This window comes from Arachis ipaensis, chromosome B07, assembly GCF_000816755.2.
Source record: "Arachis ipaensis cultivar K30076 chromosome B07, Araip1.1, whole genome shotgun sequence".
Lineage (NCBI taxonomy): Eukaryota > Viridiplantae > Streptophyta > Magnoliopsida > Fabales > Fabaceae > Arachis > Arachis ipaensis.
In genome coordinates this window covers 101,400,023-101,412,817 of record NC_029791.2, presented here as the reverse complement: position 1 = coordinate 101,412,817, position 12,795 = coordinate 101,400,023, and positions in this window count along the sequence as shown.

Genomic DNA, 12,795 nt, shown 5'->3' with positions numbered 1-12,795 from the left:
TGGACAGCTTAGCAATTTCTCCAACTTCTTGTATTTCTCCCACTTTTGCATACTTTCTTTCCATTCTCTGAGCCATTCCTGCCCTGTAATCTCTGAAATCACTTAACACACATATCAAGGCATCTAATGGTAATAAGAGAGGATTAAACATAGGGAACTTAAGGCCAAAGAAACATGTTTTCAATCAAAGCACATAATTAGGAAGGCAAATATAAAACCATGCAAATAGTATGAATAAGTGGATAAAGAGTTGATAAAAACCACTCAATTGAGAACAAGATAAACCATGAAATAGAAGTTTATCAACCTCCCCACACTTAAACAATAGCATGTCCTCATGCTAAGCTTAAGAGAACTAAAAGAGTGAAGAGGAATGGTAAAATGTATGAAATGCAATCCTATCTATATGAATGCAACTAAATGCAAAATGTTTCTACCAACTTGGTGAAAAGTAAATAAACCTTTCAAGAACAAACATGAACTGGATTTAACTAATTCAAATCTTAAAAATGAAGTACAAATAGACTTGCAAGAAGAAAATAGCTCATGAAAGCAGGGAACAAGGGATTGAGCATCGAACCCTCACTGGTAGTGTATACACTCTAATCACTCAAGTGTTTAAGGTTCGATTCTCTCAATTCTCTACTAACCTTGCTTTCTAAGGCTTGCTTTTCTTCTACCAATCAACAAAAATTTAATGCACAAATACACAAATCAAGAGGTCTTTTAATGGTTGTAATGGGGTTAGGTCAAGGTAGGATTGTATTTGGTCAAGTGGACTAAAATCTGAATCCTTAATTAACTTAAACTTTTCCCACCTAACTTAAGACAATCCCTGTAATCAAAGTACAAAACCTAACTGTCCATTAACCATATTTTTCACATATTCATGCATTCTAATTTCAAGTACAGTATATATGCATTACTTTCACCACTTACTTTGGGGCATTTTGTCCCCTTTTTGCTTAATTGCTCTTTTTTTTTCTTTTCTTTTTCTCACTTTTTTTATATATTTTTTTTCTTTTTTTTTATTTTTCTCAATGCATATGATTAAATTATTGGATGCATGAATCATGTCCTAAACATTTTTTTTTCATATTTTCAGAAAATTCTAACATACTCAATTCTCAAACCAAATGTTTCCAAATTCACTTCCCCACACATAATTCATGAGCACTCTCACTAGTCTAAGCTAACCAAGGATTCAAATTAAGGACATTATTGTTTTTCGCTTAGAGTTAATGATGTGCTAAAGTAAAGAACAAAGGGGTATAATAGGCTCAACATTGGTTTGCAAAGAATAATGAAAGGGTAAGGCCATATGGGTATGTAAGCTCAGTGAAACAAAGGCATCAATCATGTAAGTCTATGCATACATCAAACTATGGAAATATAGAATTAAGCAAGACAAAGAGCATAATTTTAGAGAGAAAAATACACACCAAAAATAAAATATTGGTTGGTAAAATGCAACCAATTTAAATAGGCTCAAAAATCTCACAGGTTTTGTGTGTTCGAGCTCTAAACCATGTTCCAGTATAATATTTCTTCAAACAAGTGTAACAATAAATTTTATTCAAATTAGTGAAATGCTCTAAAAGGTTTCTTGAAAAAGAAAATATTACTTCAACCAAGTGGTAAAATATGTACAAAATCAACTACACATGCAATCTATTATGCAATGCAACAATGAACTAATAAAGAAAATAAAACAATGGTGTTGGAAAGAAGAAAATAGCTAACCCATGGAGATTGGTATCGACCACCCCACACTTAAAGATTGCACCGTCCTCGGTGCATGCTAAGATGTACAAGTGGATGGGTGGCTCCAACTGACGCTTTTCTCATCAAGGAATGTGCGTAGGAACTTGTATGTCTCTCCCATGCAAACGTCTTCCGGTTCTCTTCCTGGTGGCCATCCTAAAAGAAAAAGGGAAGAAAAGTAACCCAAAGCAAAGATAAAAAACAAATAAAGCATGGGTTGGTTAATGCCAAAAATGAGGGTCTCAATTACATGGTAGCTACAACATGCAAGTGAGAAAACAATAGAAGCACATGACATACTAGTGGTGCAAAATTTTGCAACAATGAGGGAGAGTGTGGGTAAGGAGAGGTAATGTAAATTCATGTCAATGCAAAATTGATGCAGGTATAAAAGATTGGCATTGTTTTAAATAATATTACCTAACCAGAATAAAACAAGTCTCTAAGCACCTAAAACAATTCAAGAGAAGATGCAACAGTGAAATAACAAAATTCAACACCAAAGGAAAAATAATGAATTTAGAAAAGAAAATAAAAATATGCACAGAATTAAAATGTAATGAATGAAAGTATGTAAATAAATTAGGTAAAATAGAATGGAAGTGAAAAAAGATGAGAAGTTAAAAAGATAAAGTAAGAAAGAAAGAAGAAAGAAGAAAAGATGGAAGAAATTTGGATTAGGGAAGAAAAGATAAGATATTTGGCTGATCTGGATAAGCTGTGCGCCGCATGTGACGCGGACGCGTGAGTGACGCGGTCGCGTGGTGCACGATAAGGTCAGGTGACGCGGACGCGTGGGTCACGCGATCGTGTGACCTGATTTGTGCGATTGGCGCGAGTGCAGCCTCGTGTTCGCGCAACTCTCTGTTCGAAACTCTTTTTGCCAAATTTTTGGGTGACGCGATCGCGTGGTTGACGCGATCGCATGGATGGCCTTTTTTTTGAAAACGACGCGGACGCGTGGGGCACGCATTCGCGTGGTAGGGTTGGTGCCTCTAGCACGAGTCCAGCCCAATTCCAGCTCAACTTTCGGCCATACACCCTTGTTACATCGATTTACAGGGACACGCAGTCGCGTGGGTGACGCGGACGCGTGGGGAAGCTATTTTGCAAATGACGCGGCCGCGTCGGCGACGCGGTCGCGTGGGCATATTTGTGCCTAAGGCACGCCTCCAGCCACGCTCTCACGTGACTCTCTGTTCAATTCTTTTCTTCCAAAACGCACTGGTGACGCGGACGCATCAGCGACGCTGCCGCGTCGCGTGCGTGTTTTTATTAATAATGCAGTATGCAGAATGCAATGCTAATATGAATGTTATGTAAAACTCCAGGTTTAATAGAATAAAATAAAATAAAACTCGAAAACAAATAAAACTAAATAAAAATGAAAAAGGAACGATCATACCATGGTGGGTTGTCTCCCATCTAGCACTTTTAGTTAAAGTCCTTAAGTTGGACATTTCGTGAGCTTCCTGTTATGGTGGCTTGTGCTTGAACTCATCCAGGAATCTCCACCAATGTTTATAATTCCAATGGCCTCCGGGATCCCAAACTAGGCACGTAAAGCCTTTGAGCAGCTTCAAACAGATTCTTAGGCTCCCGGGGTGTTGGATGTCAGAACAGATTCCAGGATCCCAAACCTTGCTATTGCACCCGTCTTCTTGTTGATCATCATGATTCCATTCTAGTGGCAAGCAATCTGAATTCTCACTAAAGCGGCCAACCAACTTCCTAGACCCATTCAGTTGAGCTTTACACCAACCTTTGCGTTTAAACTTAAAGCTTCCAACCATAATGAACCTTGCAGGACAATTCTTACCACTGACCATCTTTCTCTTACTCTTTATGCCACAAAGTACTCTAAGTTGACCATCCGTCTCCAGTAGCCCATATTCAAGTGGAATTAGAAAGCTAAGGGATATGAATTTTACCCACTTGAATGTTATGAAGGATGATGGCAACTTAGGGGGAGGGGTCTCCAATAACTTCGGCAAGGTGATTTCAAGCTCCATTCCCCTGGGCTCTTCTTTAACATCTTCCACCTCTTTGCAAGCTTCTTCAATTTCAACCTCTTCCTCTTGGTAGCTGTCTTCCAATTCAATCTCTTCTTCATTGTTCACCAAGAGTGTGGGAGGTTGTGCTTTTTCTTCTTCCATCTCCATGTCAAGTTCAATGGGAGAGGATTCAATTGCAGATAAGAATTCATCAATGATTGAATCCATCTCTTTATCAACTCTTCAAAGTCTTCAACCATGATATGTCTTGGAGGTTGTACACCCTCTTCAACATCAATTTTAAACGTCTTTAAAGGAGGCTCTGTGTCTTGACTTTTCCAAGGAGGTTCAGCATCTCCTAAATCTTCAACCACTTCTTCTTCTTCAATAATTCCGGCTTCCTCTACTTGTTCCAGTACAAATTCATGCTCCTTGCTGTCCACCGGAGTTTCTAATGTCTCCTTCATACTACGTTCTTCATTATATTGTCCACATGAATTCATGGGGGTTCCTTAAGTGTCCGAACGTCGGGAAGCTAATTGATTTATTGCTTGATTCAATTGGTGAAGGGTTGCATGAAATCTTTCCACTATTTTCTTGTGACGATCCTCTGATTCTTGTTGTGCTCGGCTATCATAAGTAGGATCATAGTGCTCTTGAATTGATGGATATGGAGATGGTGAATATTGAGGTGGTGGTTCTGGGCGTGGTTCATATGGTGGTTGGTGTGGTGGATAAGGATTAGGGTTATATGGTGGTGTTTGGTGGTAAGGGGCTTGTGAGTATGGTGGTTCAAAGTTGTGTTGAGGAGATGGTTTATTGGCATATGATGGAGCTTGCTGGTAACTACAAGGGGGTCCACCATATCTATTGTCTTGGCATGCATTGTAGGATGGTCGTTGTCCATGGTATCTTGGAAGGTGATGTTGCCGAAAGGGTTGATCAGATCCTCGTGGCTCCTTCCATCTCTGATTGTTTTGACCTCGATGCATGTCCCTGTTATAATTTTCATTCCTTGCAACAACATTGGAACCAAACTCAAAGCGAGAGGGGTGAGAACTCATAATAGTAAATAAAAACTAAAAACAAAAATAAAAACAAATTTTAAATTAAAAGGTTATTTAAATTTTGAATTTGAAAATTAAATTTTTGAAATTTGAATTTTGAAATTTTGAAATTTGAATTTTGAAATTTTAATTTTAAATTTTTGAAATTTAAAATTTGAAATTTGAAAATTTTTAAATTTGACTTTTGAAATTTGATTTTTGAAATAAGATAAGATAAGATAAAAATTTTAAAATAAAAATCTGAAATTTTTTTTATAACTGAATAAAAACCAATAACCTCTTAATTTATGAAAAAGAAAAAATAAAAATAAAAATAAAAACAAATAAATAAGCAATAAGCAAATATTTACAATAACCAATAATAAGGCACACGTTTGCAATTCCCCGGCAACAGCGCCATTTTGAAGAGACGAAAGATTGATGGTTTAGAGGTTATAGTAAACTCTCGTTGCAAGTATAGTTACTAAACCAAGCAATCAACCTTTCTTACAAAAATTTTGGTTGTCACAAGTAACAAACCCCTTTAAAATTGATAACCGAGTATTTAAACCTCGGGTCGTCTTCTCAAGGAATTGCAGGGAGGTATGTTCTTATTATCGGTTATGAGTTTTGTAAATTGGGGGTTTTTGAAATAAGGAGCAAGTAATTTGAATGACAAGAAAAATAAATTAATAATAATAAAATCTTTTGGCAAGGTATTAGAATTGGAAGTCCTATCCTTATCAATTGTGATGAGAATTGGGTTTTAATCCCACTTTGTTGACCTCTAACTATGAAGGTAAATCAAGTAGATTAATTAGCTTGATCCTCAGATCCTAGTCAATTCTTATAGAAAGACTAGAGTTATTGGAGCAACTCCCAATTTCAACCACTGCTTTATTTGACAGCTCAAGCGTTACCAATTACTTAACCAAAGCCAAAAGGAAGAAAATATCTAAATTAAATTAAAAGCATTCATAAATAGAATAAAACATTCATAAGCTGAAATACCTCAATTTGTACTAATAAAGATATCAAATGTAACATGGAAAAGTTCATAAATTAAATTGGGAAAATAAAAGAAAAATTGAACCTGATAAAAAAGAAACAATCCTGAAAGTAAGAAAAATCCTAATCCTAAATCCTAGGAGAGAGGAGAGAACCTCTCTCTCTAAAAACTACATCTAAATCCTAAAATTGTGTATTGTGAGCTTGTTCTTATGGATGGATGGATTCCCCCACTTTAAAGCCTCTAATATGTGTTTTCTGGGCCGAAAACTGGGTAAAAAACAGCCCAGAAATTGCTGGAGAGAAAAATTGCCACGCTGATTTTCGGAACTGCGACGCGTCCGCGTGGAGCGCGCGTTTGCGTCGCCTAGCGTCAGAGCAACTATGGTATATTATATATCAAATCGAAGCCCCTGACGTTAGCTTTCTAATGCAACTAGAACCGTATCGTTTGGACCTCTGTAGCTAAAGTTATAGCCGTTTGAGTGCAAAGAGGTCAGGCTAGACAGCTTAGCAATTTCTCCAACTTCTTGTATTCCTCCCACTTTTGTATGCTTCCTTTCCATCCTTTGAGCCATTCCTGCCCTGTAATCTCTGAAATCACTTAACACACATATCAATGCATCTAATGGTAATAAGAGAGGATTAAACATAGGAAACTTAAGGCCAAAGAAGCATGTTTTCAATCAAAGCACATAATTAGGAAGGCAAATGTAAAACCATGCAAATAGTATGAATAAGTGGGTAAAGAGTTGATAAAAACCACTCAATTGGGCACAAGATAAACCATGAAATAGTGGTTTATCACTGACCCATTCACTATTTGAGATGGGGTAGATGATATCTGCTTCAAGTAGCTTGGTCACTTCTTTCTTGACAACTTCTAAGATGGTGGAGTTCAGTCTCCTTTGAGGTTGACAGACAGGCCTTGCTCCCGCTTCTAAAAATATTCTGTGCTTACAAACTTGAGGGTTGATGCCTACTATATCTGCCAAACCAATTGCTTTCTTGTGTCTTCTCAGCACACTGAGCAGCTGTTCCTCTTGTTGGGAAGTGAGTTCCCTTGCAATGATAACTGGGAGCTTTTGATTATCCTCAAGGTAAGCATACTTGAGGTGGGGTGGAAGGGGCTTTAATTCCAATTTCTGCTCATGGCTAGGCACTTGATCATCTGGAACCAGTAATAGTTGTAATGTTTCTTCATGTTGTCCAGGGGGTGTCCCCACACTTGCATCTTGTTCCATGTGCTTCTCTTCTACTTCCTCTTGATGAATTGCAGCTACAGTTTCATCAATGATGTCGCATTGGAAGATGGAATGATCTTCAGGAGGGTGCTTCATAGCTTTATCCAGATTGAAGCTCACTGCTCTGCCATCTATCTCAAAAGAGTAAGTTCCTAAGAAGGCATCCAACTTGAATTTTGAAGTCTTCAGGAATGGCCTTCCAAGCAGGATGGATGATGGCCTTCCTGAGTCATTAGGGGGAATCTCTAAAATATAGAAGTCAATAGGAAATGTGAGCCCCTTAATGCTCACCAACACGTCCTCAGCAATTCCAACCACAGAGATAATGCTTTTATCTGCTAAAACAAAACGAGCTGTCGACCTTTTTAAGGGAGGGAGCCTCAAAGCATCATATACAGACAATGGCATTATACTAACACATGCTCCTAAATCATACATACAGTTAGGAAATTTCAGACCATCTATAGTAATAGTAACCATGCATGGACCTGGGTCACTATATTTTTCAGGTATATCACCTACCAATGCAGAAATAGAACTACCTAAAAGAATAGTTTCTAAATTATGTAATTTATCTTTATGCATGCACAAATCCTTTAGAAATTTAGCATATTTAGGTACCTGCTGAATGGCATCAAAAAGTGGAATGGTTACCTCAACCTTTTTGAATATATCTACCATTTTAGGGTCTAGTTCCATCTGCTTTCTAGACTTCCTAGCAAGGTGTGGAAATGGGATAGGAATGGCGCCACTTGTAGCTTCTGTGCCCCTTAGTGCTCCATTCCGTGGCTGAGCTGCTTCTTCTTCAACCAAGTCTTGTACTGCATCCTCTTCTTCAGCATCCTCTGCCTCCACAACGTCTTCAACTTGAATGTTTTCCTTTGAGCTTGGCTCCTCATGATCCCTTTCTTGCAATGTGGTTTCGGACCTCAAAGTGATGGCATTGATGCCACCCTAGGGGTTGGGTATAGGTTGAGAAGGAATTGTACTGGAGCTTGAAGGTTGAGTGTTGGAGGTACTTGACGATCCCATCTGAGAGACGAGAGCTTGTATAGTAGAAGTCAGACCAGTAAGTGTGTTTTCCATGGTCGTTAGCCTTTGTGCAAGAGAGTGAAGCAACTCGTCATTGGGAGATGAGGATGGGTAAGTGATTTGGGGGACCTGCTGTTGGTTGTTCTGAGGCACTTGGGACTGTCTTTGGTGAGGTACTCTGTAAGGCTGGTTTTGATTCTGCTGTCTGTTGTTGTTGTTCCACCTCTGATTTCCATTGTTGTCTCTGCCTCCTCTGTTGTAGTTGTCCCTCCATCCTTGGTTGGAATTATCTCTCCATCCCTGGTTAGAACTATCTCTCCACCCCTAGTTGGAGTTGTCTTGCCAACCTTGATTGTGGTTTCCACCTTGGCTGTAATTGCCGCCTTGTTGATTGTATCCTTGATTCGGGCGATCATAGAAATTATGAGTAGCTGCCACGGTGTTGTCTTCTTGTTGGAGCTGCAGACACTCATCAGTGTAATGAGTGTAATCAGCACATATTCCACATATTCTTTGAGGAACCAACTGTTGACTTTGTTGTGGTGAGGGAGGCTGAGGTTGTTGTTGATTCAGCTGTATCTGCTTCAGTAGGTTGGTGATCTCACATACAGCTTGTGTGAAGGCAGTAGTTTCACTGCTAGAGGAGACCTCTGCAACAACCTTGGGGTGATTGTTCATGTGCCTGTGATTCCGAGTAGACTCAGCTAGGTCGCTGATCAATTGCCACACTTCATCTGCGGTCTTGTACTTTTTCAGAGAACCATTACTTGCACCATCCAATGTAGTCTTATCCCGAGGCTTCGTGCCTTGAGTGAAGTAGCTGATCAACACCAACTTGTCAATCATGTGATGGGGGCATGCATCCAAAAGATTCTTGAAGCCCTCTCAATACTCATAAAGAGTTTCTGATTTGCCTTGAATAATGTAGGAGATCTCTTTCCTTAGTCTATCTGTGACTTCAGTTGGAAAGTATTTTTCCAAGAATTCTCTCCTAAGTGTATCCCAGTTAGTAACAGTCGCTTCAGGTTGACTGTAGTACCACTCTCTCACCTTTCTCTCAAGAGAAAACAGGAAGGTGGTTAGCAGAATAGAAGTTTTATCTGCACCATGACGCCTAACAGTAGAACAGGCTGTCTGAAAATCCCTGAGGTGTTTGATAGGCTCCTGAGCAGGTAAGCCATGAAACTTGGGCATCAAGTTGATTAGTGCGATCCTCAATTCAAAATCTGCAGGCAGATTTGGGTGACGCACTTGATACAGTTGTAGAGTAAAGTCTGGGGCTCCAACTTCCTGGAGAGTAATCCTCCTGGGCTCCGCCATATTACCTGTACGTAAATCAACCGAGTCAGAAGAAAAGGAGCTTGTTTCTTCCTCAGATGGCGCTTCAGATTCACCTTTAGATGAGACTGGTGAATTGATAACAACCACTTCACCACCCTCAGAGGCTAACCTACGCCGAGCTCACCTAATATGTGACATAGTTCTTTCAATTTTAGGATCAAATGCGGCTAAGCTCGGATCAGACAACGAATGTGTTATTCAATGAAAGAAATATATAGCTCATGGTAATAAAATAAAATAAAATATGCAAAAATTAAAAAAAATATGTACACTAATTAATAATTTAGCACACAATTGCAACTCCCCGGCAACGGCGCCAAAAATTGTTGCTGGCGGAAATCAGCCAATTAAGAATTTAATATGAGAAATACGCTGCGAGTATAGTCCTTAACCTACAAAAATCCGCTTATCAATTTAGAAAGGTTGTCATAAAATTAGAATAAAAATATTGGGAGTATGAATCCCAGGTCGTCTCCCAACGAGTTGACAAAAGGGTGCTATCTTATCAATCAGGAGTTTTCCGAGAAATTTTGAGAGTTGAATGACAGAAATTAAATAATTGTAAATTAAAAGAGATTTATATATTCAAAATAAAAAGCCTTGACTGGGGGAATGATTAATTGGAAGTTCAATCCTTATTGGAATCCTCTCAAGTGTGGTATAAAGAGGTTGTTATTTTCACTTAGTTAACCCTTACTAAATAAAGAAAAGTCAAGTGATTGAGCTAACTCTTATTCGCAAATCCTAGTCCTCTCCCTTAGGAAGGTCTAGCGTTAGTAAATAGATAATTAGCCAACAACTTCCAATTTAACTAATCACTTGTGCATTCCAACTCAAGGGTCTCCTTTTAATCAACCCCCAAGTCAAGTTGGGAGTCTACTCCATTGACATGAAAATTACTTACACAGAATTAAAAAGAGAATAGAAGGAAGACATGATAAACAATAACTGAAAATTAATTAAAAAATAAAAGTAATCCTTTGCATTAATAAGTTTTAAAAATAATCCAATTGTAACTCTAAACAAGATTAAGGATATAGAAGAGTAAGAGAATAAGAAAATAAACTAGAATAATAACTTCAACGGAGGTAGTGACTCTTCTCAATATCCAAAGCAAAAGCATAAAACTAGAAAATTTTGAATGTGTAGAAAACCTAGAGGAGGAGTAATTTCTCTCTCAGATCTAAAACTAAACTAAAACTAAACTAATGAGAATCTGTGTTGAGTCTCTGTATATTCCCTGGCTCTAGTCTGTGTTTCTAGACCAGAAACTGGGTCTAAACTTGGCCCAAAATTGCCCCCTGTATTTTCTATGATTTCTGTAGATCGCGCATGTCACGCGGACGCGTCAGTCACGCGTACATGTCACTGGTCATCTAAGTGTGTCACCCGTGCGCGTCAAGCATGCGTACACGTCATCTTGCAGAATTCCAATCCACGCGTACGCGTCAGGTACACGCACGCGTCACTGTAAAAATCTCCAGATCGCACGCACGCGTGAGCCATGCATGTGCGTCGATGCTCGCTGGTTGTCTCCTTTATTTCTTGTGCTCCTTCCATTTTTGCAAGCTTCCTCTCTATCCTCTAAGCCATTCCTGCCCTATAAAGCCTGAGAACACTGAACACACAGATCACGGTATCGAATGGTATAAAAGGGAATTAAAATACACAAATTAAAGGCTTAGGAAGCAAGTTTTCAACCATAAAACAAAACTAGGAAGGGATTGTAAAACCATGCAATTCGTATGAATAAGTGTGCAAAGACTTGATGAAACCACTCAATTGAGCACAAGAGAAATAATAAAATAGTGATTTATCAGCACAACGCACGCTTCCTGTGCCACTCCCACGTAACTCTCTGTTTCCTTCCTTGGTGGTGCGAATTCACGCATGACGCACACGCGTCAGGGACGCTTGCGCGTCGAACACCTTTTTTTTTTATTTATGCAGAATGCAGATGATTATGCAGAAATTATGAATGACTACTGTGAAAAACAAAATAAAATAAAACTAGGAATGAAAAGGGACGATCATACCATGGTGGGTTGTCTCCCACCTAGCACTTTGCTTTTACGTCCTTAAGTTGGACGGTCCACAAGCTCAGTCTTCTTCTGTTGGTGGATCCTTGATGAGCGGATATTTTATACGCTTTTTGGGGTTAATTTCATATAGTTTTTAATATGTTTTAGTTAGTTTTTAGTTTATTTTCATTAGTTTTTATGTCTCGATGAATTAATGCAAGTATTTCTGTTTTCCATTCAAACACGCTTGTTCCTATCTAAGATGTTCATTCGCGCTTAAATATCCAACCGGATCGAGAACCAACCGGTGATTAGCCGTGCTGTGACAGAGCGCGTGAGCGTAGTTTTCACTGGAAGGATGGAAGGTAGCCATTAACAACGGTGATCCACCAACACACAGCTTGCCATAGGAGGACGTGCGTGCGTGAACAAGAAGACAGAGGAAAGCAGAGATTCAGAAGACAAAGCATCTCCAAAACTCCAACATATTATCCATTACTGCATAACAAGTAACCCTTAATCCATGCTCTATTGTTTATTTGCAATTCAACTGATAAACATAATTGACTTCCTGACTAAGATTTACAAGATAACCATAGATTGCTTCAAACCAACAATCTCCGTGGGATTCGACCCTTACTCACGTGAGGTATTACTTGGACGACCCAGTGCACTTGCTGGTCAGTGGTACGAGTTGTGAAAAGTGTGATTCATAATTCGTGCACCAAGTTTTTGGCACCGTTGCCGGGGATTGTTCGTGTTTGAACAACTGACGGTTTATTTTGTTGCTTAGATTAGGAAAATTTTTTTTTTGTTTAGAGTCTCTTATTATTGTTGTGTTAGAATCTTAGAATCCTTATTTTCTTTTTAAAATCTTTTTCAAAAAAAAAATAATTTTTCTATTAAATCCTGTGCTAAACTTTAAGTTTGGTGTTTTCTTGTTGATTTTTCTGTGTTTTTCGAAAATTTATTTTGGTTTTCTAAAAATTTTAAGTTTGGTGTTCCTTGGTGTTTTTCCCCCCAAAATTTTCGAAAATAAGGAACCTCAGATCTAAAAATTTTAAATCCTGTGTTATCTTATTATTTTTCTCTCTCCTTTAAAAATTCAGATTTTTATTTCAAAATTTAAAACCTTTTTCAAAAATCATCATGGAGCACAAGAGTGCTACTCTCATTCTAGGAAGACCCTTCCTAGCAACTGGAAGATCCCTCATTGACGTCCAACAAGGGGAAATAACCCTGAGAGTCAATAATGATGAATTCAAGTTGAACGCTGTCAAAGCCATGCATCATCCAGACACATCAAAAGACTGCATGAAAGTTGATCCTATTGATTCTTTGGTAG